The sequence below is a fragment of the Jaculus jaculus genome, chromosome 9, assembly GCF_020740685.1.
Source record: "Jaculus jaculus isolate mJacJac1 chromosome 9, mJacJac1.mat.Y.cur, whole genome shotgun sequence".
NCBI lineage: Eukaryota > Metazoa > Chordata > Mammalia > Rodentia > Dipodidae > Jaculus > Jaculus jaculus.
In genome coordinates, this window is record NC_059110.1 from 132,099,285 (window position 1) to 132,126,574 (window position 27,290).

Sequence of the window (27,290 nt, forward strand, 5' to 3'; positions counted from 1 at the left end):
GCTTTGACCATAATTTTTTTTTAAATTTTATTTATTTATCTGCAAGCAGAGACATAGAGAGGAGACAGAGAAAGAATGGGCATACCAGGGCCTCCAGCCACTGCAAACAAACTCCAGACACATGCGCCCCTTCTGCATCTGGCTTATGGGGGTCCTGGGGAATCGAACCTGGGTCCTTTGGCTTTGCAGGCAAGCACCTTAACCACTAAGCCATCTCCCCAGCCCTCAACCTATAAATTTGTTGGGGAAAGGGAGCATAGTTGAGCCCTTAGCAGCCACATATTATATGTTCCCATTTATACAAAATGTCCAAACTATTGATAGAAATAGAAAGGGGCTGAGGAGAAGACAGTGGGGACAGTTGCTTAGTGGCTTTGGGGTTCCTATTTGGAATAATAAAAATATTCAAGACGTGGGAAATGGGCTTCGAACAATGAAGTGATTTGCCTAAGTTTGCCTGGCTAGGTATTGAAGACAGGATGTGTTGCAACGTTGTGTTCTTCCATCACACCTGGGCTTCAAGTAGAGATTTGTCCCTGAGCAAGTTATCTTCCTCAACCACACGACGAAGTCAGCATATTGACATCCTCCACACACAGGAGGCTTCAAGCAGGTGGTGTACGGGAGAGTGACTGACAGTAAATCTGTCAGGAAAGGATCTTTCATTCTGTCAGTCCAGGTCTGTTCAGGAAAACAGAAGCCATCGTACATCCTTCAGACAGAACCTTACTAGAGGGGTTGATTAGCCAGCTGATGAAAGCACCAGGTGAGAAGCCAGACAGGGAAGCCATCAGGGACCCAAATGTGAGCAATGACATGAACCCCTTCAGGCGCTGCACTGGAGAGAGAGAGAGCCTGGAGATGGTCTCGAATCACGGAAGAAACAGACGGCAGAAGTATATGTTGTCTGGATGGAAGAACACCCCCCCACACACACACACCCGGAGGAGACAGAACCGGGGTCAGGAAAGAAGGGAGAGGAGCCTGACCCTAACCTTTTTCTTCCTCTCCCCACTCTGTTCCATCACAACCTCCTATTGACCAAACCTTCCGGGGAAAGTGAGGGCAGGGGATTTGTAAGTACAGGTGCCTAGCGTACAGGGATCCAGAGCATTTCAGTGGGCAGAGACATGACTGGTGAGCGGTGTTCACCGTCGGTCTCTTTGTGAGCCAGTTTGTGCATGATAGTGGCATGCACCAAGTCTCACACACACACACACACACACACACACACACACACACGGCTCTGCTGCGTACAGGTCACAGGGCTGCATCAAGGGAGGAAAACAGTCGCTCTCTCTCTCTCTCTCTCTCTCTGTGTATGTGTGTGTTTGTGCATGTGTGTGTGTGTGTGTGTGTGTTGGTACCTCATGGCTGTACTTTTTCTTCACTTTTTTATTGACAGTTTTCATACGTGTACATAACATATTTTGATCATAGTCCCCTCCCATTACCTTCCTTTGTTCTCTTTCCCTCTTCTCCCTTCTGATAACACCCTTCTTTCTCACTAATCCCTTCTATTTTGAGGTCTTGCTGTTCTGCCCTCCTCCAATGAGGCCAATATTATGCAGAGCTAGTGCAGGTTATGACGGCCACCGAGAGGCCACCGGCGCCACACTTCACTTCTAGAAGACAGCATTCCAGAGCACGCCTCCCATCCTCTGGGGCTTACCTTCTTTCTGCCCCTCTTTCACAATGTCCCCTGAGCCTTTCTGAATGTATGTGGGTTCTGCGCACCATATAGCCACAGAGCCACCATCCTGAAAGTACCTGGCCTGGCCACCCAACTCTGTATGCTCACTGTGAGCACTCCAGGCCCTCGCAGGGCATCTGAAGCTGCGTTGCCCACCGTGGCCCATCACGCATGTCCTGTTAGGGTGACGGAAGGACCCAGGCAGGAGCCTGTGCACCAAGGCTCAATGCACTCTCCTCCCAGGGACCCTGTGACCAGGCCATCCCGGTCATCTAAGGCATCGCACCCGTGCATCTCAGTGAAGAGAGGCCAGTGGGAGAGAGGCCAGAGGAGCAAGGGAAAGAGGGAGGCCCCAGAACCTTCAGCGCCTACTTTTCTTTGAAGGGAGGAGGCAGAGTTCCTATTTCCCTAAGCAACCCAGCTTTAGCGCTGACGATGCTGCACGCCTGACTCGGTTTCCCTTGTTGACTTGGCCCCTTGTACCCCATTCTGCCTCACCTGCTGCCTGTCACCTGCCCTTGCCTCAATCATTTGTGTGCCCCAAGATCTCTGCTGTTCCCCCAGAGGCCTCTGAAGACTATGAGAAATCAGAGAGGGCTTTTCTCTCTCAGACCACAATGTTCCAGAAATTCCTTAGCAAAGGCATCTCATATTGCATCATAAGAAAGACATTGAAAGGACACATGGGGTAGATGAGAAGATGACACTCTGGAGGGCTTTTTGGTCCTGTCATCTTTAGCACTGGTGTGTTATGGAGTGCACTGTGTCCCCCAACTCCCAAGATACATTGGAGTTCTAATGTTTGTCATGTGTGTGGCCTTATTTGGAAATAGGGTCTTTCAGATATAAGTTAAGATGAGGTCATGCTCTGTTAAGGTGGCCTGATTCCAATACCCTGAGTGCTTATAAGAATAGGGGTCACCAAGGGGACGGAGAGATAGTATAGGACAGATTCTTCCCTAGAGCCTTCAGAGAGCCTGGCCCCATCCATGCCTCGTGTTCCCTGGACCCATGAGAGAAGAATTCTGTTGTTTGAAGCCACCTAGTATGTGGTTCTCAGTAATAGCAGCCCCCAGAAAGTAGTACAAAGAGATTAATTCGCCGGGCGTGGTGGCGCACGCCTTTAATCCCAGCACTCGGGAGGCAGAGGTAGGAGGATTGCCATGAGTTCAAGGCCACCCTGAGACTACAGAGTTAACTCCAGGTCAGCCTGGATCAGAGTGAGACCCTACCTCGAAAAACCAAAAAAAAAACAAAAAACAAAGAGATTAATTCATCCTCACAAACAACTCCCAAATTCAGTGGCCGCCTGCAAAAATTTCCCATATCACTCTCCAAGAGGGAATAACCTGGAATAAAATACCCGATTTTGTTAGCCACTGTGCTTACAGGACTCACTGCAGAGCTTCAGGATGTCCACACATGGTCTCATGGAACCTTCCCGACAACCCCGTGGCGTACAGTCTATCAGTAGCCCCACTGACAGCAGAGCAAACTGAGTCTCAAATGAAATACTTTTCCCAAAGTGACATGAATGTCTTCCTTCCTTCCCTTCCCTCCCTATTCCTTCTCTTCTTCTCCCTTCCTCCCTCCCTCCCTTCCTTCCTTCCTTCCTTCTTTCCTCTCTTTCTTTCTTTCCTTCTTTCCTTCTTTCCTTCTTTCCTTCTTTCCTTCTTTCCTTCTTTCCTTCCTTCCTTCCTTCTTCCTTCCTTCCCTCCTCCCTCCTCCTCCCTCCCTCCCTCCCTCCCTCCCTCCTCCCTCCTTCTTTCTTTCTTTCTTTCTTTCTTTCTTTCTTTCTTTCTTTCTTTCTTTCTGGGCCAGTCATTTGTTTCAGGACTGAACTGGGTTCCCAAAGGCAAAATGAACTTGTTGGAATGAGATATATATGTGGTTTTTAAACCTCTTAACACATTACCAAATTTTAGTGGCTTAAAATAGCACAGACTTGGCTGGAGAGATAGCTTAGTGGTTAAGGCACTTGCCCGCAAAGTCAAAGGATCCAAGTTTGATTCCCCAGTGCCCATGTATGCCAGATACACATGGTAACATGTGTATCTGGGGTTCATTTGCAGTGACTAGAGGCCCTGGCCCTCCCATTCTCACCCTCCTCCTCCTCTCATAACAAATAAAAACATGTAAAAAATAGCACAGACTTAGCTCACAGTTCCTATGGCTTGGGCACAGGGACACAACACGCTTTGCTCATATATCCCAAGATTGTAGACAAGCCATGTGGACAAGGCTGAGCTGTGTAGTGTGTGGGATCCTCTCTGAAGCTCACAGGTTGTTAGCAGAAAGCAGTCTATTGTGGTTGTCTGTTGGAGACCTGCGTTCTTGCTAGCCATGAGCCAGGGACCTTAAAGGCCACTCACGGTACCTTGCTCTAGAACCCCATGGGAAATTTGTAGGCCCATAGAAACATACCCCTGTCTTCTCCCTCTCTAGTTGTAATAAAAAAGGTTTATTTTTAAAATTTACATAATCCCCACTCACCAATCTCCTGTGTCCCCTTCCTTCATGCCCCCTCCACTGAACCCCTTTTCTTTTCGTTTTTTTGTTTTGTTTTTTTTTTTTCTTTTTCTTTTTCGAGGTAGGGCCTCACTCTAGCCCAGGCTGACCTGGAATTCACTATGTAGCCTCAGGGTGCCTCGAACTCATGGAGATCCTCCTACCTCTGCCTCCTGAGTGCGGAGATTAAAGGTGTGCGCCACCACGCCCGGCCTAGAACCCGCTCTCCTTTCCAGCTATTTCCTGTTCTACTTTGATGTCTTTTTCCCCCTCCGCCTTCGTCCGTGACAACGTGCCGATGGGCCCAATGCGATGCAGGCTTTGTGCAGGTGACAACAGCGCCATGAGATCGTGAGCGCAGAGGCCGTCTGCGTCTGTCTGCAAGACGGCATCCCAAAGCCCGCCTCTTCCTTGGGTTCTTACACTCTTTCCACCGCCTCTCCTGCAGTGGTCCCTGGGCCTTGGCGGATGCGACAGAGATGTCTCCCTTAGTGATAAACGCTCCATTGTCCCTTCTGGTCAGCACGTTGGTGAGTTTGAGTCTCCCCAGTCGTCACTCTCATCTGAAACGAGAAGCTTCTCTAACCAACACCGAGGGCAGCTCTAATACGTGGGCATAAACATAAATGTGTCGACGGTAGTCTGGTGGACATAATGTCTCCACTTAGCCACACAACAGTGGTAGCTTCCACCCAGTGTTTATGACCTCCCCAGCCGTAGGCTTAATCCCATCAACATAGCTCTAGGCTCCACCCAGCCTTCGAGAGAGGGCTCTGTACAGGTGAGCACTCCAAGGTAGTTATCTTGAGGCCACCTTGGGGTTCTGCTTAACACAGATAGTGGAGACGTCGGCATGAAAGGCAACTTCCAGCCAGATAAACTTGACTTTGAGTTCTGGCTTTACTCCTGATTAGAAGGGTGATCTTGGGGAATTCCCTTCATTGCGCTGAATCCTAGTACCCTTATTTATAAAAGGATGATAATACCAGACTTAAAGGGCTGCTGTGAGGATTATGTTAGCTCAGCCGTCATCCCTGGCCTTTGCTAGATGCTCAGTAAATGGTAGCTCCCTCCCTCTCCTCTACAAACAGCTCTGCAAAACACCACTTCACATGGGAGACACCGGGTCTTGGAGCCGGAAGGCCTGTGGGGCTCCAGCCTGGTCTCACATGGGGTTCACCTATGGCACAGTTTCGGCCACTCCTCCGCTTTGTTTCAGAGGTAGGAACCACAGTAGCTTTGCCTGGTGACGTGGAAGAGTTGAGATCTGCAATCCGGCAGTACTTGGTCACAGAGTCAAAGATGTAGACTGCCAGCGGGCGCTAGATGTCTTTCTCTTGTGGGATCACTGTGTTGGTCCGTTTAGATATTTTTAAAAATTTTTTTGTGAGGAGGGGGAGGGAGAGAATGGGCACTCCAGTGCCCCTAAGCCACTGGAAATGAACTCCAGATGCATGCGCCACCATGGTCATCTGGCTTATGTGGGTTCTGGGGAATCGAACCTGGGTTCACAGTCTTCGCAGGCAATCACCTTAAGTGCTAAGCCATCTCTCCAGCCTGTGTTTAGCATTTAGCAGCTCTAGCATGCGCTCTGGGTTCAAGAGTCCCCGGGAGCATCTTCTGTAGATTAGTGGGGAGTCCTGTTCACATAGGTGAGGATGCTAGTCCTTCGGGGTGTGCTGCAGCCACCTGATGAAGCCCGTCAGAGGGGCCCCCAGGTAATCCTCCCACCCAGCCCCCAAGCGTTAGGCCTACCTGTCACCTAACTACCAACCACACGTTTAGGACCCTCGGGTGTGAACCCACCAAGTCGTCTCTCCAGCCAGCGGCCAGAGCCCTTGCGTACCTCAGGCATGTATGGGCCGACTGCATACAGTGATGTCCAACGTGCAGGCTAAGCTTGCCTTCACACTTCAAGGTCAAGTCCAATTTGAAACTTCACCATCTGCTCTGATTTTCCATCCCCCTCCTCCCCACTGCCACCTTGCCGGCTAGAATGGACCCTCCCCAGGGAGGTTACTGCATCTCCTAGGGCTTGACTGACAGGTGACCCACACACACATACACAAAGCCTCACCCACCCTGGTTGGGGGTGACACCTCCCTCCTCTGCTCTTGAGCAGCACTGGCTCTGTGCCCAGGCTCGGGCTCCGTGGATCCTGCCGCGTTCCACAACGCTTGCATCCCGGGCTGTGAAGAGACGGGCCTCCTCTTACGATCTCAGAGCACGCCAGTGCTAAAGATGACAGGCCCAAAAAGCCCTCCAGAGTCTCGTCTTCGCATCTACCCCGTGCCCTTTCAATGTCTTCCATATGATGCAATATGAGACGTTTACCAGAGGCACCAGCCTGCCTGATAGATTGGACAGGCGGTGGTCACAGGGAATCCCAGAGTCATTCTTTTCCACTGTGCTGTCAGCCTCGGTACCCATGGGAGCAGTTCCAGGACCTCTTTAGATGCCTAAATCCAAGGGTATTCAAGTCCCGCGGGATGAAGAGGCACGGTGTTTGCATATATCCTAGGCACATTCTCTCAATCGTCTCTGGATGACTCGCAGACCTCACCGAATGAAAATGAGGCTGTGAGCAGTTGTGATGTCCTATTGTTCAGGGAACAATAGCAAGGAAGAGGCTTGTACACAAACAAGTTTACGCACCTGCCCTCCAGCCGTCACCCACTGCACTTGGCCCACTTGGCCCCGGCATCCGCGTCTACCAGACGGCTCAGCAGATAGGAAGAAGACCCGCGTTCCAGCCCACCAGCACCCAAGTGAGAAGTAGCAGTGGGCATGCATGCAACCCCAGCCCGGAGGAGGGCGGAGACGGGAGCACTGCTGGGCCTCCCATGGCCAGCCAGTCTGACTGAAAAAATAGGGAGCTCCAGTTTCCATGAGAGACTGTGTCTCAGGAAAATAAGGCGGACAAAGGATACCTCATGTGTTTCCCTGACCTCTCTGCAAGTGTGTCCATGGGTTACACGTGTGTTCACACACCCCATTCACACACCGCACACACGCTACATATACACACCAAAACAAAGTTCTTCAGATATAAAAAGGGGCCCTGCCAGCCCTCCTCCACGCCCCCTTTCTCAGAAGTTGTGTGTTCTTCTAATTTTTTTATATTTATTTATTTGAGAGTTAGAGAGAGAGAGAGAGAGAATATGCATGGCAGGGCCTCCAGCCAAACGAACTCCAGATGCATGAGCCCCCTTGTGCATCTGGCTTATGTAGGTCTTGGGAAATTGAACCTGGGTCTTTTGTCTTTGTAGATGAGTGCCTTAACTGCTAGGCCATCTCTCTAGCCCATGTTTATTTTTTTTAATCTGGGGCTAGACAGGTGGCTTAGTGGTTAAGGTGCTTGCCTGCAAAGCCTAAGACCTCATGTTCAAACCTCCAGGTCCCACATAAGCCAGACACACAATGACACAAGCATGCAATGTTGCACATGTGCACAAGGGGGCGTGTTTGTCTGGAGTTCATTGGCTGAAGGCCCTGGTGTACCCAATCTCTCTCTCTCACCCCTCCTTCTCTCTCTCAAATAAATTCAAAAAATTATTTAAAAACTTTTTATCTATCCGAACATGTGTGTATGTGCGCATGCACTAGGGTCTCTTGTCACAGCAAACTGACTCCTGTCCAGCTTTATGTGGCTAGCTGTGAAATTGCAACTGGCTGGTAGGCTTTGTAAGCCAGCGCATTTAACCACTGAGCCATTTCTCTAGACCCAGGAGTCTGTTTGGACAGCTCAGAGCAGCCCTGCCAGGGTTGGATTGGGTGGAGGGTCAGGCAGGAACCTGTAAGACCCCCCTCAGGTTCCCCAGAGCCCACCAATCTGGCAGGGGCTTACTGAGCTTAGGAAGGACCATTGTGGTTGTGCTCCTCTCTCTGATAAGACCAACCCGGAGCCCCAGGAGTCCTGGCCAGGCTGGCCCAACAGTAGTCTTCCCAGTCTCTGAATCCCTCCCTCCCGGGCCCTGAGTCCTGCTGGGGTTTTGCTGTTGTGTCTTCTTGCTCTAAGAGGTTGTGTTAACTTGCCTGCTGTCAGCTGGACTCTTACATCACCCAGGAGAGGCTTCTCATGTAAGTGGGGGGTGCTCCCTCTATGGAGCACAGCGAGAAAGCAGATGTGGGGACCCAGAGCAAACATGGCCACCTCTGAGCATGGCTACTTTCGCTTCAGGTCTCCCTCGGACAAGTGAAGTAGGTTTCTGGGACTTAAATAGAGTGGGTTTCCAGAGATGGAGTTGGGGTGGGGGGGATCTCTCTTGGATGGAGCTGACCCTGAGCCTCACTGCCTCTAGGCTAGGTCGGCTCTCCCAGTAAAGACTGCCCATGCCTTTCTTTTCCTTGCTCTGTTCGCCAGCTCCCCAGACTGTCAGAAAACACACTTCCTCATGCTGACCTTTTCCAACGCTGGCTGTCGTGATCCCTGTCAGCAAACAGAACCCCCCAGCACTCGTGGCTCTGAGATCCTGGAGGGAAACCCCGAGAGAATGTCCCCTCTACCTGCAGCAGACCCCCGATGTCAGCAGCCAACGCTGGTCACCTGCCCAGGCGGAGCCTGGCTGTAGAACACCTCACAGAGGTGCCCAGCCACCCCAGTGTGCCTGGGACGGCCTGGCTCTAAGGTTCACAGCGGGGGGCGCCTCAGGGCCCGATGTTGAGCTTGGCATTTACTGAGAGGTTTTTTTCATCATTTATGAATGAGTTCTGGCAACAGCCTAGTTGGAGGCCTTGGCCCTGAGAGGCCTAGCTTCTAGCTTCACCTGCCTCAGCGCTGGTACTGCTGCTCCGGCTGCCACCGTGGGCCACACCCCAGAGTGCCTCGTCTCCCCAAAACCAGACAGCTCGTGGGGGGAGTGGGTGAAAGGAGGCTTCTCGCCCACGGTCGCCTCGCCACCTTCTCCACCATCGCCATACTGGCCGGAGCCCGCGGGGCGCAGGGGAGAAGTGACCCCACCGTGTCACTCTAGGACAGAAAAGAGTTGAAAGATGGAGCCACAGAGGACAGACTGCTCCTCCTCTGTCCACGGATCCAGTAGGAGACATGTCACCGGGTCGCCGGGACGGCGTGCTTTGAAACCGTCGCTGTTGCTCTGAATCCTCACCCTGCAGATCCTGGCTTACCCCGGCTGCTGCAAACAGACAAGCGGCACACCAGGGTTGGCACGGTTGCCAAGATCAGCAATGTAACGGCCTCAGCCAGACGTCAAGCCGCCTCCTAAGTGGCCCTGCCCTGGCCCCCCAGTGACCTTGAGCTGGGTGCATATACTTTGGAGCCAAGGCTCCGTAGTTGAAAACCCAGCTCTGCCCACGTGTTCTTTGTGTTTCCTGGAGCCTCGGCCGCCTCCTTGGTGAGGTGCCCCAGCAGTTCCCACCATCCCGATCCCTCAGCGTGGCACACTTTGTCATGCCTGTGCAGAGTTGGCACCAGCTTCTCCGTGCCAGCGGGGGCACGAGGGAGACCGAGAGGAAGGGTGAGTGGTCACTCTCAGACTGAGAGCAGGGGAGGACAAGGGGAGTCATGCCAGTGACATGAGGAGGCATTCACTAGTTCCTAGATTTCCCAGGAACACGCGGAGTCTTGGGCCGTAGGTGGGCAGAGCCACCTTGCAAAGGACATTAGACTCCAACCAGCATCTTTATTTTTCTTTAACAAATGTCCCCCAGGGCCAGTTTCAAATCAGATTTAATCTGATGTCTGAAGCTTTAGAGCCCGTAACTCAGGAGTCACGACGAGTAAAATATTCAGGCCTCGGTGGACCCAGCTCTGGCTCCCGGCCACAGCACTCACGCTGCCGAGCTGCCTCCTCACACCTTGGCAAGCTGCATTTTGCTTGAAGATTCTGCCAGGGCACCGAAGATGGGCAGTCCGTGCGGCTGGATCCGGATTTCAGCCGGGAGGGAAAATGGCTTGATGAATAATGAAAACTTTGCTATCACGCAGTGGCTTCTTGCGGTGCCTGCGAACCTCCGGCTTTTCAGTGCCAGCCAATGCAAGGGGAGACGGGAGGGGAGCAGCGTGGCACCCAGCAGGGGACGGTCTCGAATCCCACGTGAGGACAGCCAGCAGCTTGGTGTGCGCTACCTTTCTTTGGAAACATCCAGACTTTAAGAGGTTGAGGACAGGCTATCACGAAAACAGGATGTCCATAGATCTCTGGGTTTTAATTCCTGTGTTTTGTTTTTTTGTAGTTGTCCATCAGCCTACCCACAGGGTGATGGTTTCACTTTGACTTCAAAATCTGCTAAAAGAGGGCTGGCAGGGTGGCTCAGCAGTCAAGGTGCTTGGCCATAAAGCCTAATGACTGGGGTTTGATGGCCCACTGCCCACATAAGCCAGGTGCATGTGGTGGCGCATGCATCTGGAGTTCATTTGCAGTGTGTGTGTGTGTGTGTGTGTGTGTGTGTTTCTCTATCTCTCTACTTACAAACAAATAAATAAAATATTTCTTTAAATCTGTTAAAATGGAACTTGTCTGCCATCTGGTCACATCGGATCCCACGTTCTTATTCCTAAGGCACAGCCCATGGATTCAGCTCCAGAACGTTCCTGTTTCTCATATTACAGTCAACCTGGGTGTCCACGAGTGGTTTGTGGACTTGAGAGGACCGGTGACAGGCAGTTTGTCCCTGGCATCTTGTGGACAAACACATTGGCGTCGCCCTGCTCAGGCCTTTCCCTGCCGCCGTTGAGCTTCCTGGCTTACTTCACTCACTGTGTGCTGGGGGGCGGGGAGTGTACAGAGTGGGTGATTTCTTTTTTCCTTTTGTCGTTTGCACATGGACACAGAATGAGAGGGCCTGAAAAGAGACATTCCTCCTATGTTCCCTACCAAGGTCCTTTTGGGAGAAAGAAAACCAGTGCAGTTCAACAGGAGTCAAGCTGGGCTTTAAAAAGACAAGTGTCAGACCTGCTTCTCCGGCTCAGAGAGGGAGGCAGGCTGGATGCAGTTCAGGAGGTGCGGTGATGGCACTGGCCCAGAGCGTCATAAGAACGGGGGTCCCTCAGTATCCCCTGGGGATGAGCTCGGGCTCTCCATGCTATGCAGATTCCAAAGTCAAAGATGCTCAACTCTGTCATATAAAATGGTGTGGTATTTGCCTGCCTCTTCCACAAAGCCTCTCATACCCACTGGGTCATCTGCAGATTGCTAATAATCCCTAATGTAAGTAACTGAAGCCTGGAGAGATGGCTTAGTGGTGAATGTGCTTGCCTGTGAAGCCTAAGGACCTAGGTTTGATTCCCCAGTACCCACGTTAAGCCAAATGCACAAGGTGGCACACGTGCCTGGAGTTTGTTTGGAGTGGCTAGAGGCCCTAGCACACACATCTCTCTCTCTCCTCTCTCTCTCGCTAATGAATAAATATTAAGAAATAATAAAATTTTTAAATACCTAAATTGTTTAGTGAATAATGATGAAAAAGTCTATACATGTTCAGAGGCATTTTTCCCTGCTCAGTTGGTTGAATCCATACAGAACTTGTTGGTACAGAGGGATGGCTGTAGGCAAAGGGAAGGCCCAGAAGCTTCTTGGAAAGGATGGCATTTGTGCATTAGGGGACAGACATGGCTCCAGACAAAAAGGAACAGGGCTCAGAACAGCTTGGTGTGAGAAGGAAGCCACCTAGCTCAGTGTGGCTGGAGGACAGAGCCCACAAGAGACTGGGGAACAAGAAGCAGCCTAGAAGCCTGGCATGCCCACACCGGTTCCCATAGGAGGGGAACGTCAGAGCAAGCACTAGGACCAGAGTCCTGTGCCCAGATCACTCTGACAGGTGGCTTCAAAGGAGGATACCAGCTAACAGTCATGTAGATCCAAACAGCCTCAGGGCAGTGTGGGTGGAGACCTGGAGTGGATATAAGACATCGTCGAAATGCAAAATCAGGGGTTGGGGGGACTGGAGAGATGACTTAGCAATTAAGGCATTTGCCTGCAAAGCCTAAGGACCAGGGTTTGATTCCCCAGTAGAAACGTGTGGCGGTTTGATTCAGATGTCCCCCATAAACTTACGTGTTCTGAATGCTAGGTTCCCAGCTGATGGAGATTTGAGAATTAACACCACCAGAAGGCAGTGTATTGTTAGGGGCGGGCTTATGGTATTATAGGCAGTTTCCCCCTTGCCAGTGTTTGGCATTCTCCTGTTCCTTGCGTCTGTGTGATGTTGGCCAGGGGGTGATGTCCACCCTCTGCTCATGTCATCGTTTTCCCCTGCCATCATGGAGCGTCCCCTTTTTTCCTTTTTTCCGAAAAGCTGCCCTTGGTCAGGTGGCTTCTGCCAGCAATGTGAACCTGACCGCAACACCATGTAAGCTGCATGCACGAGGTGGCGCGTGCATGTGGAGTTTATTTGCAGTGGCTAGAGGCCCCAGAAAGCCAGTTTTCTTCCCCCCACCCTTTTTCTCAAATAAAAATAAATCAAAAATTTTTAATGTAAAATTGAGCCCCACGTGGTGGCACATGGCTTTAATCCCAGCACTCGGGAGGCAGAGGTAGGTGGATTGCCATGAGTTCAAGGCCACCCTGAGGCTACATAGTGAATTCCAGGTCAGCCTGGGCCAGAATGAACTCAAAAAACCAAAAAATAAAATAAAATAAAATCGGGCTGATGGCTTAGTGATTAATACACTTGCCTGCGAAGCCTAAGGACTCAGGTTTGATTCTCCAGGTCCCACATAAGCCAGATGCAAATGGTGATGCATACATCTGGAGTTCGTTTGCACTGGCTGAAGACCCTGGCGTGCCTATTCTCATACTCTCCCACACCTCTGTCTGTAATAAATAAAAAGAAAGCCTTTTATTTAAAAAAAAAAAAAAAGTAAATTCGCATTTGGGTTTAGTGGCTCATGCCTCTAATGCTGGCATTTGGGAGGCAGAGGTAGGAGGATCACCATGAGTTCAAGGCCACCCTCAGACTACATAGTGATTTCCAGGTCAGCCTGGGCTAGAGCGAGACCCCACCTTGAAAAAAACAAAAAAAAAAAAATGAGAAATTGGCTGACGGACTAAATATAGGCAGGATGACAAAGAGGTGACCCCAGAGGGTAGCCCTACCCTCAAGATAATGAGAACATGGAGGGTTATTAGAGGCAAGATGGCGATTTAAGTCTCCAGTCCCTTTTGAGTGTCCAAGTGGGTGTGTCCCCCTGCTCAAGGGGACACCTGGGTCTGGGCAGGGAAGCCATGCACCAGGGGATCACGGCACTGGACAGCATGGAGAAAACCAGGAGATGTAGAGCAAAGGGTGGGAAACGAGGGCAGAGGTGGCTGAACTCCCTGGGGAGGGGAGGAGTTTATGAAAGACCAGAAAGAACCAGTCAGGGTGAGATGAGCATGCAGTTAAAAAAAAAAAAAAGCCCATAGGAGGAAAGCCACCACAAAGGTTGAGGGCGTTGGGACTTTTCCCCTGAAATGTCGGAGGTCAGGGCTGCTCGTGAGTGTGTGTATGGCATTGTGTTGTGTGTATGTGAGGGTGTGGAGGCCAGAGGTTGGCCTCAAGTGTCTTTCTTTCTTTTTTATTTTATTTTATTTATTTATTTATTTAGGACAAAGAGAGAGAATGGGTGCACCAGGGCCTCGAGCCACTGCAAACTAACTCCAGATGCATGTATCACTTTGTGCATCTAGCTTACGTGGGTCGTGGAGAATTGAACCTGGGTCTTTGGCTTTGTGGGCAAGCACCTTAACTGCTCAGCCATTTCTCCAGACCTCAGGTGTCTTTCTTTTTTTAAGTGGAAATTCCCAATATTTTCTTTTGTATATATATTAGTTATGGACATACTCAGTCCACATGTCAGGAAGCACATGTTGGTACCATCCTTATCCTCATCCCTGCCCCCCAAAAGGGAGCCTCCTCGTTGGGATGCTGGTCATCCCATGTGGATTGTGGGTTGTGCATTGTGGGGGTAGCCATCAGGCATGGGGAAGAGGCAATATGTCTGTGCATAATGCCCCAGCTTATGGCTCTAACAATCTTTCTGCCGCCTCCTCCGCGAAATTCCCTGAGCCATGTTCGGTTTGTTTTAGGTCTACTTTAGTGATGAGGTCTTGGGAGGCTCTGTGTCTGTTGGTCTCTGGTTTGGTAGGAGTTGAATGTCCTCAGTATCGATCTTCAGGTGGCTTTCTTGATGCTCTCTACTTTTATTTTTTTTAATTTTATTTATTTATGTATTTATTTAAGAGAGAAAGAATAGGTGCACCAGGGTCTCTAGCCACTGCAAACAAATTCCAGATGCATGTGCTACCTTGGGCATCTGGCTTACGTGGGTCCTAGGGAATTGAACCTAGGTCCTTTGGCTTTGCAGCCAAGTGCCTTAACTGCTAAGCCATCTCTCAACCCATGCTTAAAAAAAAAAAAAAAAAAAAAAAAAAAAACTGAGGCAAGGTCTCTCACTGGAACCCAGCGCTCTCCTGTTCTAGCGGTCTAGCTGGCCAGTTTGTCTTGGGGTCCCCTGTCTTTGCCTCCCAAGCACCACCCCCACCCGACTTTTCAGTGCGGCGTGTTGGAGACCCTAACTCTGCTTCTCGTGCGCGGCAAACACTTTATCCTCAGAGCCTGTCTTTACCCACGTCCCTGGCCCAGGGCTATTCTTGATCAACACATCACAGTGGTACATGTTTAGGGGCACAATCTGTTTCCATACATGTGTGCATGGGTGATAATGGGATTGTAGTAGTTCGTGTTCCACCACTTTGGGGAAGATACCACAAATTCAGACCACTCCCATTGAAGGCAGAGCTACAGACCGTTGAGGAAACTTCCCTAGCCTGAGCCTCCCCGAGCCTCCGGTGGAAGACTGCTATTAGAGAGGAGTGGCCCGAAGCCAGTTCCCTGCCCTTCAAGAGACCCTTATCCATCTCTCAGGGCGCACCCCCCAAGCAGACGGGCTTGTGCGGTTGAGCTCCCCCAGAGCCTCGGGTGCACCCCTCCACCCCGGGCTGTTTATGGAGCCCCACTCCCGCCTCTGCCGCGTCCATACACAGCCTTCTCCACCATCTATACCCAGTACCTCCAGGCAGATTTCTAAGCAGACCCAAAGGTCAGCTCCTTGGATCTTGAGTGCCCAGTGTGGTTTAGAAGCCAGAAGGAGAGGAGGCACTCCCGAGATGACATGGAATATTCTATCTTACAGGCTGGGCCTTATCAGCCTTCAAACAGACAACTAGTGTCGATATGCATATTTTTGAATCCGAAGATGACTGCCTGGGTTCTAATGCTAGCTGTGCGCTCAGCATGCAGGCAAGTCACTGAGCCTCTGGGGGCCTCAGTTTCCCTATTTTTAATGTGAAGGCTGTAGCGAGGATGGAAAGAATTAAGACAATGTTCTTAGAACTGATTCACCACTTAGGGTTGCTGCTGGTGGTGGTAATACGATCCTTGCCCCCCCCCACACCCCACCATGCTCCCCCACACACACTCTGAAGACTGTGACAAGAACCCAGACCCATGAGGACCGCCGAGACTCCAGGTTCGCACTGCCAGAACTGTGTGGCCTCAGGACCAAGGCTTCACTCAGATCAATCAGAGAAGAGGCATCGCCTCCCTCTCTGACCGGTTTTTTAGTAGCCCTGGAAAGAGAATGGTGGATAACAGATTAAGAAATCAGCTGGAGAATTTAGGTGAAATTGGCAATGTCCAAACCTTGATCACCTTCCTAATCAGGTGATGAATGGGGCTCCCCACCTCCTCCTTTTCCTGGCTGCCATTGCTCAGCTCTCTGGGAGCAGAACGGGCTTCATCAGATCCACCTCTTTCTTTGTGCGGTTGCTTCGCCAGCGTCTCTCCTGCTTAATGGTGGGGGCTGGAGCACAGCTTCTCATTAACTTTCATCCTCCCCATAAACGGCCTGCTTAACTCACAATGGTAATTGTTCCGCTCTGTTCCTTGGGGTTTCTCTGCTGCCTGGCTCCCAGCCAGCCTGTCCTCGTGGCCTCCCAGCCTGCATGTAGAAAGGGGGAAGCTGGATTTTATGTTTCATCTGCTTTTTTTTTCCTTTGCGGGCAAGTGAAACCCCAAGACTGAATCCCAAGCCTCCTAGAAGAAGCTGGGCATGAAGGGGCATAGCAGGGTCACGGGTACCGACCGCCTGCTCTGGAACCCCGCAGTGCTTGGGGTGCAGCGGTCTTGGAGACAGACAGGAAGGCCGTTCTGGAAAGGCGCTGACGGCCCTAAGACAAGAGGGCTTGTGGACAGATGGGTGGTTAGTCTGAAGATGGAAAATGTCGGGGAGACACGTGAACTTGGGGGATCTTCTCTCTCTGCCTCAAATCAGCAGGTGGCCTTGAATGGGACCTTGTCTTGGAGGCGCCTCCCACCCACGCTACCTCCATGGTCCCCCATCGTGAGGGACAAAAAGCAAGTCTGCTTATGTCACATTGCTAAGATAACACCGTCCATGGTTCTCAGGTCTCCAAAGCCTCTAAGGTCCTGCCACACCCCTCTCTCTTTCCCCAGCTCTAATCCATAGCCACCTTTGACCTCCTCAGATGTGCCAACCTTTGGCCCCCGAGCCTCCATGGGGCTGTTTCCTGTGTCTGGAACGTCTGTCCCATCTTTTTTATTTTTCTCCAAAATTGTATTTTTATTTATTTATGAGAGAGAGAGAGAAAGAGGCAAGTAGAGAGAATAGGCACACCAGGGCCTCTAGCCACTGCAAACGAACTCCAGGCACATGCGCCACCTTGTGCATCCAGATGACGTGGGTACTGGGGCATCAAACTTGGGTCCTTGGGCTTCACAGGCAAGCACCTTAACCACTAAGCCATCTCTCCAGCCCTGTCTGTCCCATCTTTGCCTTGTTGCTTCTCCTCCTTCAGGCTCAGCACAAGTGTCCCTTCCTCTTAGTGGCTTTCCTGACCTGATCATAGGCTGCCTGAGACCCTTAGTGCCAACTCAGAAACAGAGATAAGACAACTATAGCTCTGTCTTTCTCTCTCTCATTCTCTCTCTCTCTCTCTCTCTCTCTCACACACACACACACACACACACACACACACACACACACACACACACAAACGGGGAGGGGGTGAGAGAGAGAGCCAGCTAGGCACCTGGTCTACAACAGGCCCTGGCTGTGCAGGTGTTGACCAGTTGAATTCAGGGCGGAGCTGATGACTGAACAGACAACTGCTTTGCCACACTTGAGAACCTTTCCTGAGCAAGGCAAGATAAGGGGACATTTCTCCCTGGCTCTGCACCGAATGGATGCTACAAGGTCCAAAAATAGCGAAGTTCTTCCTGGAAAACAACTAGTGACCTGGCGTGGGCAGGACGTCGGGTGTGCAGGGAGCTGGGACAGAGGACGCCGTGGCATTGAGTACAGCGCATGAGCGATGAGTCCCGGAGCTCTGAGCCTCGTCCGCACTCATGAGGTGATGCTCCTCACCGCGGAGCCTGAAAAGTACCAAGGATCCAGCAGGACATGGAACCTTTTATTTATTTTCAAGCAGAGACAGACAGAGATGATGGGGGGCGACAATGGGTTGTACCAGAGCCCCCAGCCACTGCAAGCTCCAGATTCATACACACTTTGTGCATCTGGCTTTATGTGGGTACTGGGGAATCAAACTCGGGTCACTGGGCGTTGCTTAAGCACTGAGCCATCTCTCCAGTCTGAGATGAAGCCTTTGAATCTGGCACTCAGGACCACAGGGATGGAAGAGCTCAAGAGTGTCTTAAAAATGGCAGTTGAGGGCTGGAGAGATGGCTTAGTGGTTAAGCGCTTGCCTGTGAAGCCTAAGGACCCCAGTTCGAGGCTCGGTTCCCCAGGTCCCACGTTAGCCAGATGCACAAGGGGGCGCACGCGTCTGGAGTTCGTTTGCAGAGGCTGGAAGCCCTGGCGCGCCCATTCTCTCTCTCTCCTTCTATCGGTCTTTCTCTCTGTGTCTGTCACTCTCAAATAAATAAATAAATAAAAATTTAAAAAAAAAAAAAAAAAGGCAGTTGAACTTGGTATCTAGCTTTGCCCCCAAAAGCAGCCCAGCCCAGGGATACTCACTGTGTGATATACTTTGCCGCAGCCCTGCCAGGCGGCGGGAAGTGCCTGTGACTTGGCAGGGATATGCCGTCACAGACGCTGGCCTCTACCGCCCGTCCCTCTGCCCTTTCTCCAACAAAGCGTGGGGGCAGGAGAACAAGCTCTGACTCTGAAGAACTCGGGCTTGGCTATTTAGGACTCTGCTGTCCTAGGCAAGTTACTTGCCCTCTTTGAACTTAGGCTTCCTTATGTGTATAATGGCTATCTAGGAACACCTCTCCCCCCCCCCGCCACCCCCAGTACTGGGGATCGAACTCAGGACCTTATGCATGCAAGGCAAGCACTTTACCACTATGCTACATCCCCAGACATAGCAGCTCTTGCTTCATAAGGTATTTTAAGTCTTAAATGAGAAATTGGAAAGAGCTTAGCAGAGGGCTTTACAGATTTAGTGCTCAACCAAAGCTGGTTCTTATTAGTCCATTAGTGATAGAGCCGAGGGAAAAACACATTCATTTTGCTGGGCCTCCTAAGAGTCAGGCAAACTGCTCATTTTGAAAGGCTCAATGTCATGAGCATTTGAGGACAAGGAAAAGTCCATGGCAGGACTGGACAGAGGAGACAAACCTGGCTAGGTCCCTTCTATTGGTCAAACAAACTGTCTCTTGGTCACCTGATTATAATAACAGATGACATGCTGACACATTTACTGAATGCCAGGTTTGGTGACCTTTAAAGACTGGAGAGCCCTCTGAGGTAATGCCATTTATGATCCCTGTTTCATAGATGGGTAAAATGACACACAGCTAAGTTAGGACCCAACTCCAACAGAGTGATTTCTGATCCTTCCAACCTCTCTTGTCATCCAGCCATGGGAATAGCGATTGACAGTATCTCAACTAGTGGGCCTTGAATCTACAGTGTTGTGTTGAGAAGAATTTCAACCAACTAGTAGAAGAGCACTGTGATCCACTAGCAATGTCTGCCGTGAACTCAGCTCTGTCGGCAACTTTCTTATCATCAACAAGGGCTGCCTGGACATTTGGGGCTCTGTCATTCTTGACTGGGGTGGGAGGGCGCGGTGCCCTGTGTACTGAAGAATGGTCAGCCATACCACTGACCTCCCATACTAGTTGCTCGGAGAACCTAGGAGGTAGATGCAGCCCTGGTCAGGAACCCTTGCACAGAGCAGGCAGCCATGGGCGAGCAAAGGTCTGCTGAACTTGGAGTGAGACCACCGCTAAACCAGCCTGTCACCATGGAAACGGCCCTTCACCTCTCCAGGCATCACATCCTTCATGGGCAAAAGTGAACAGAAGAAACAGCCAGTCCCCAGGGCCCCTTCTAGAACTTTATGATTGTCTCCTGTGATTCTCCCTCCCCCACGCAGGCCCTTCAATTAAAACTCTCAGGTTATTGGAGCATAACTTTCCAGAGATCCGCAGAAACAAAGCAACGGAAAAGCCTGGAATCTTCAGAGAGCCGTTTGGGCCGTCGGAGCGCCATATTGGCTCCTCATTAAAAGAAAGGAGGAAACAGAGAAAAGGCAAGGCCCAGCCCGCGGTTCTGAGGTTTCATCCAAGCAGCAGATAGAAGTAGAGGAGTCACAGAGACAATAACGAAACACCCATTTCCCTGTGCGCAGGGAGAAGGCAAGCTATTGGTTGGGGAGATCTCCTCGGCCCCGTTCAATTATGAATCTCGGCAGGAAGCCTGGAAAGTCCCCGCCGCTCGGAGCGGGCTTGCTGGAGGAGGCGTGTGCCAGGCGCCAGGCTCTTCCTGAAGAGCTCGCCGCCTCGCTGGAGCGGGGCGGGCGCGGCCGACACCAGAAGCCGGGGTGCAAGCAGTAAGCTCAGGTAGAGGCCCCAAAACCACTTCCCAAGTCCCCATGCCGGCAGGCTTTTCCTGAAAAACATCAGCTCTGAGGCGGGAGGAGATGGCCAGGGGCTTCCATGCCTGGCTGTCAGCAAAAAGGGCTTCCTAGACAATCAAGGTGGGGGCTGAAGCAGTTGCTTAGTGGTTAAGGTGCTTGCCTGCAAAGCCTAAAGACCCAGGTTCGATTCCCCAGTACCACATAAGCCAGATACATGTGTCTGGAGTTCCTTTGCAGTGGTGTGCCCATTCTCTCTCTCTCTCTCTCTCTCTCTCTCTCTCTCTCTCTCTCTCTCTCTCTCTCATACACACACACACACACACACACACACAAATGAATAAAAATAAAATTGGCCAGGCGTGCTGGTGCATGCCTTTAATCTCAGCACTTGGGAGGCAGAGATAGGAGGATTGCTCTGAGTTCAAGGCCACCCTGAGACTATAGTGAATTACAGGTCAACCTGAGCTAGCATGAGACCTTACCTTGAAAAATATAATAAAATACATTCAATGTGGAAGAGAACCCACCATTTATGGAGACCCTGTCTCTCTCAGCCATATGAGGTCTCCTTTTCTCTTCCTATGACAACTTTGTGAGGTCCGTGGATAGCTCCACTTCAGAGACAGGGCCTCAGAGGGGCTCTGGGAGACAGGAATCTGGTCTGTGAGATTTGTCCTCCAGGTAACTGAGACCATAAGAGGTTGGAAAACAGGTCACACACTTCATGTTTGCACGGTGTGTGTTACTGCCCTCCGGTACAGTGTCCATCTGGACTCTTGGTAATCTGTGGTCATTTCTGTGTCTCATGAAATTGTTGCTGTCCTGACCCAAGGAGGGAAATAGAGGATGGGCTTCTGAGCCAGTCAGGCCTGAATAATCAGAATCTCCTTCCCCTAACAAAGGTCCAGCTGCCTAGGGGGTAGAGTCCTCTTGGTTACCAACATAAAACCGACTTCTGGCTTGATCCCCAAGGAGACGTTAGTGGTAGAATATGGAAGGGTCCCCAGGGTTGGGAGAATAACAGGAAGGGAAGAGCCAGGGTTTCCTTCCATCATGGAACACTCTGGTACACTCCATGTGAGAACTTCTCAGCATCCCATAGCACCCAGGTCACCTATGAATCTGCTCCCAACCCATACTCATGAGAGAGCATTGGATTTGGCAGGTGGGGCCCCTGGCTGGGGACAAGGCCATGTACTATGACCACTGTGGGTGGTGCTGTGTAAAGTACTTATTCCCAGAGAAAAGGACTCTTCACAGATACCCCTGAGAAGGAGCGCTGGACCTCAGAGCAAATGGCCCACTCCTTCCTCCCCCCTTGCGTCTCGCTAAATCATTGTCCTCTGTCCACAGCATGTGATCCTAAAATGATGCTTGTTTATCAAAACAACTTTGACATCAATGAATCCAAGTTTAAAAGACAGTGTTTTAAGGCAGAAATTGATACAAAGAATCTCACTTCTGTTGGAAGGGATTGGAGCCACAGTGGGTTTGTGCATGAGTAACTTTTCTTGTTGCTGTGAAAAAAAAAAATAGATAACAAAGACTGGAGGGATTGCTTAGTGGTTAAGGTGTTTACCTGCAAGGCCAAAGGACCCAGGTTCAAGTCCCCAGGACCCACATAAGCCAGATGCACAAGGGGACACATGCATCTGGAGTTCATTTGCAGTGGCTAGAGGCCCTGGCATGCCCATTCTCTCTCTCTCTCCCTCTTTCTCTGTCAAACAAATAAATAAATAAAATTTTTAAATAGATAACAAAAGCAACTTAATAGGAAAAAAAGCTTATTTTGGCCCACAGATCATCATGGTGGAGAAGGTGTGGAAGCAGGAACAAAAGACAAGAGCAGGTCACATTGCATCTGCAGCCAGGAGGCAGGGAGATGAATGCTGGCATTTTCTGTGTCAGTTACTTTCTCGTTGCTGTGACCAAGTATGTGACCAGAAACAAGTTAGGGAAGGAAAGAGTTGGCTTTGCCTTATAGTTTGGACCGGAGATTCATGGTGAGGAGAGCATGACGGCAGGAGCGGGAACAGAGCTGGTCACATCTCCCCAGAATCAACAAGCAGAGGATAGACAGGATGTGGGGCTAGGTTGTACCAGCCTATGGCCTGTCTCTAGTAGCGTACTTCTTCCAGGAGGACTCCACGTCCTAAAGGTTGAATAACCTTCCCAAGCAGCATCACCAGCTGGAGACCCAAGTGTTCAAACACATGAGCCCCTGGGGGACATTTCACATTCAAACCACAACTCTCATTCTATTCAGTCCCGGACCAAAGCCCCTGGAATGATGTCACCCACATTCAGGGTAGGTCTTCCCACAACCTTAAAGTTCTCTGGAAACACCCTCATAGACACACCCAGAATTTTACCTCTTGAGTAATTATAAATCCCATCAAGTTGGTAATTGTTACAGTCAGGTTTGCATTGCTGGTAGAAATCATCCAACCAAGAGCAGCTAGTGGGGAAAAGAGGTTTATTCTGGCTTACAAGCTCAAGGGGGAGCTCCACGATGGCAGGGGGAAAGGATGGCATGAACAGGGGGTGGACATCACCCCCTGACCCACATTAAGGTGAACAATAGCAACAGGAGAGTATGCCAAACACTGGCAAGGGGAAACTGGCTATAATACCCATAAGCCCGCCCCCAACAATATACTCCCTCCAGGAAGCATTCATTCTCAAATCTCCATCAACTGGGAACCTAGCATTCAGAACACCTAAGCTTATGGGGACACTGAATCAAACCACCACAGTAATCAAGATTGACTCTCACAAGTTCACCCATTATCAATTTGATACCTTGAAGTCACAGCATTTCATACTGGCCCCACAGGCTCATGGCTACTTAATAATGCACAGTGCGTTCATTCCAGCATCAAAAGTCCCTATGATAGGGGCTGGAACGATGGTTTAGTGGTTAAGATGATTGCCTGTGAAGCCTAGGGACCAAGGTTCAATTCCCCTAGTACCCATGTAAGCCAGATGCACAAGGTGGCGTGTGTCTGGAGTGCATTTGCAGTAGCTAGAGGCTCTCCCTCTCCCTCTCTCTCTCTCTCTCTCTCTCTCTCTCTCTCTCTCTCTCTCTCTCTCACACACACACACACACACACACACACACATAAGTAAATTAATTTAAAAAATTTTAAGTCCTCATGATAGAGGGCAGGTTGATGGTTCAGTGATTAAAGGTGCTTACTTACAAAGCCTGTTGGCCCAGGTTCATTTCCCCAGTACCTATGTAAAGCCAGATGCACAAAGTGGCACATGCAGCTGAAGTTCATTTGCAGTAGCTCTCTCTCCCCCACTTCTTGCAAATAAATAAATAAAAATATTAAATAAATAAATAAAACCCAGCAGGGCAAACACCAAACCCTGTAGGTCTGTGTCGGACATCTGGGGCTTATAGCGGTGCTGGTGCATCAGTTGCACTGCCTGTGGCCCACGTACCTCTGCCTTGAGCCAGCTCCACGCTGTGCCCGTGGCTCTCCTTGGTTGGACATCCCTAGGTCTTGCGTTCTCCAGCCTCCCGGGGTCTCCATGGCAACTTGGCCTTCACCTTTAAGGCTTCATATAATGACTTCCCAGGATGTCCCTTCAGGAACATGGTCCTTGCCACATATTGGCAAGGCTTCATCGGTTTTCTGGAAACTTGATAGAAGCATCTGTGACCTAGAAACGCTTACATTTTTGCATGCCTGCAAAACCAGCCCCACGAGGCTGACGCTGCCAGGCTCCGCAACCAGCTGAAGATGGAGTCGGGCACTCGCCTGGCAGCCATCGCGGTGTCCGCGCTCCTTGCTTTGCTGAAGGTGAATTCACTTCCCTAGGTTAGTTTTTGATCGGGGAACCTTTCTGGCAACATGCTCAGTTCAGGCTCTCTCCTTGTAAGTGAATCTACATTTTCACAGCTGGCGGGGGAGGGGCTGGGGAGAGGGAGTCCTTCCCGCAGGGCATCCTTCCAACTGTCTCTTGAAAAGGGAAGTGTAGACAGCTTCCCCGTTGCTAGCATGAGCATCCAACCACACAAAGTTTATAGGAGGAAGGGGTTTTTTTTCAAGCTCACAGGCCAGCAACCACAAAACCTGCAGCAAGCAGGAGCCCACCAGGGCGCAGATGTCTCTGCACACCTTTGGGCTGGAATCCAGATCCGCCCCTGCAAACACAACTTAGGTCAGGACTCCAGCATGTGCCCCCAGTGACACCTCCAGTCAGGGGCCAGAGATCCAGGTTACATGTTTCACTTTACACCCAAGTCAATGGGAGACATATGTTCAAACTACCACAGGAGGCTTCCATGATGCTAACCTCCAATAATTACAGATTCTTTACCTTACATCCTCCTAATTGGCAACCTTAAACTCACCCATGCATCTTTCCTTACCACACTGCACACTTTGCATAGCTTTCTGCTCTTTCACTGTAGACCTGGACAAGAGCAGTGACCAGACTGTCATAGTCTGAATGCTGTGCTCTCCTGAAATTTCTTCCACCAAAGGAATTAATCCATGAGCTTTTAAAATATATTTGTGTGTGTGTGAGAGAGAGAATATATATATATAGAGAGAGAGAATATGAGTGAATGGGTACGCTAGGGCCTCTTGCCACTACAGACAAATAAATGAATTCCAAATGTGTATACTACTTTGTGCATCTGGCTTTATATGGGTACTGGAGAATCAAACCCAAACCAACCCAGATTGGTACGCTTTGCAAGCACCTTAAACCACTCAGCCATCTCCTCAGCCCAGTCCATTACTTTGAATTTAACCCCATCCCGAGTGTCAGAATGCAAGCAGATGGTTTGCCAGAATGTCCCACAGTGGTCCCCAGAGCCCTTATTCCCTTCTGAAACCTTACAAGCTGGGCCTCCACTGTCCCCATTTCTCTCCGCATTCTGGTCTTCCAACTGTTTACAAGAATGGATCATTAAACTCGGCTTGAAACACTCTAGGGCTTCTCTAGCCCACAGCTCCAAACTCGTCAACATTCTTCCCCACAAACCAATTGAGAAGAGCCACATGGTCAGATTTCTCGTTGCTATGGTCCCAATTCCCAGTACCAATTTTCTATATTAGTTGCTTTTCTCATTGCTGTGACAAAAGCAGATTAAGGGGGGAAGAAAGGTTTATTTTGGCTCACAGTTTGCATATTAAGTCCTTTGTGGCAGGGAACACACAGGGACAGGGGTGTAAGGCAGTGTCACAGTGTGTCCTCGGGCAGAAAGCAGAAAAATATGACTGCTGATGTTCCCTCAATTTCTTCTTTTTATTCCGTCCAGCACCACAGCACATGACATGGGGCCATCCACACTCAGGGTGGATCTTCCCACCTCAGTTGAACCTCTCTGGAAGCATCCTCACAGACATACCCAGAGCTTCATCTCTCAGGTGGTTCTAAATCTCATTAAGGGCTAGCAAGATGGCTTAGCAGTTAAAGGTATTTGTTTTAAAAGCCTGCTGGCACAGGCTCAATTCCCTAGTACCCATGTAAAAACAGATGCACAAGTGGTACATATGTCTGAGTTTGTTTGCAGTGGTAAGAGGCCTGAGCCACCTATATACTCACTCATTCTCTTCCCTTTCTCTCTCTCTCTATATATGTGTGTGTGTGTGTGTGTGTGAGTGTGTATGTGTGTGTATATACAGAGAGAGAGAGATGGATAGATAGATGTGTATGTATGCAAACTTGTATCTATACATATATACATATGTAGATATCAAATAAATAAACATAAAGCCTGTCAAGTCGACAATCGAGATTAGCCGTCACAGTTACAGATATACTTTACCTAGCAGCTGGCTTCACACTTGAGCCCAGACTCGTGGAAACAGATCAGTTTCCATTGCTATAATGGAGCTCCTGAAGACGGATAGTTTATTTCTTTAAGGATTATTTAGCTCAAATATTTTGGGGTTAAAAGTCCAAACAAAGCCAGGCATGGTGGCACATGCCTTTGGTCCCAGCACTCGGGAGGTAGAAGTAGGAGGATCACTGTGAGTTCGAGGCCATCCTGAGAATACAGAGTGAATTCCAGGTCAGCCTGAGCTAGAGGGAAACCCTGCCTCGAAAAACCAACAACAACAACAAAGTCCAAACAGCAGGACACCAACTCTGACGAAGCACCCTTCATGCTCGATGGAGTCCCACTGGGAACACATGTAAGGAAGAGATGACATATGGAGATAGGCAGCCATGGTAACTGGGTTCACCCATTCTGAAGGCATTCTCCCAGTGATGTCATGACCTCCCAGTAGGCCCCGCCTCTTGAAGATCTGCCATGTCTTTTACTGAGGTGGAGGAAGTTGAGACAGGGTTCCAGAATGTAGCCCCAGCCAACCTTGAATGCGTGATCTGCCTGAGCGCTGAGACTAGAGGTGCCTGTCTTTGTGCCTGGCTTTCTCTCCACCTCTTAACATCGCCACACTGGAAACTAATAACTTCTAACGAAATACCACATCGAAAACATAGAAGGCACTTTCTTCCCAGGGTCTGAATCACCGCAGACCCTCTTTCTTCCCAGGTCTGTGCCAGTGTAGTTTAAGGTCTGTAGGAAAGTGTAAGAGAAAAACAAAAGAGAATACTGGACTTGATCTCTGCAGCAAGACTGTTTTATTGAGAGAAAACCACAAGGGGCCTCAGCTTTCCCATGGGATGGAGGCTGAACACTGGGCCAGGCTGGGGTGCAAGCTTATAAGGAGGATCCTAAGAAAAACAGACTGGACCAGGTGCAGTAGATAACAAAATTGTAGCTGTTTGTGTCCTTGTTCAGAACAGGCTTCTTCAGCCAGGAATGTCTAAGGGAGGATACTCAGATGGTCTCTGGTCCTTCAAGGCCATCTAGGCTATGGGGAGTACATCAGCAAGGGAAGGGTGTCAGACTTCTTTATTGCCCCCAAGCTTTAGGGCTATTAACTCTTTAGTTCCCTTTAGTTTTCAGGGAAGGCTGTTAACCCCTCAAGGTCCAGCTTATCCAGGTGGCACTCTGCTGGAACTGCCAGTGCGTGAGTGGAGAGACATGCGGACCCTGAGGAGCCCATGCACACCCCTCCTGCCCCCCCGTCAGCAGCCTGCACAAGACTGCCCAGGACTTTCGGGCAGCCGTGAGAAGCTGCCTTCTCAGAGCCAGAGTAGACTGTGTCCTTACAAGGGGTTCCAGTGTGAGGGAGCCTGATGAAGAGAGAGCTTGTTAGTCCTGGGTGAGCAGAGCCTGCAGGCTCCCAGACAGCTGGCCTCCC

At 50.3% G+C, this 27,290-nt stretch overlaps 1 protein-coding gene across 1 annotated transcript in view; it reads left to right on the top strand.

Moving 5' to 3' along the window:
- Positions 1-27,290, top strand: part of Cacng4 (calcium voltage-gated channel auxiliary subunit gamma 4) — an 87,250-nt gene that overhangs the window by 27,267 nt on the left and 32,693 nt on the right. The window lies entirely within an intron of this gene.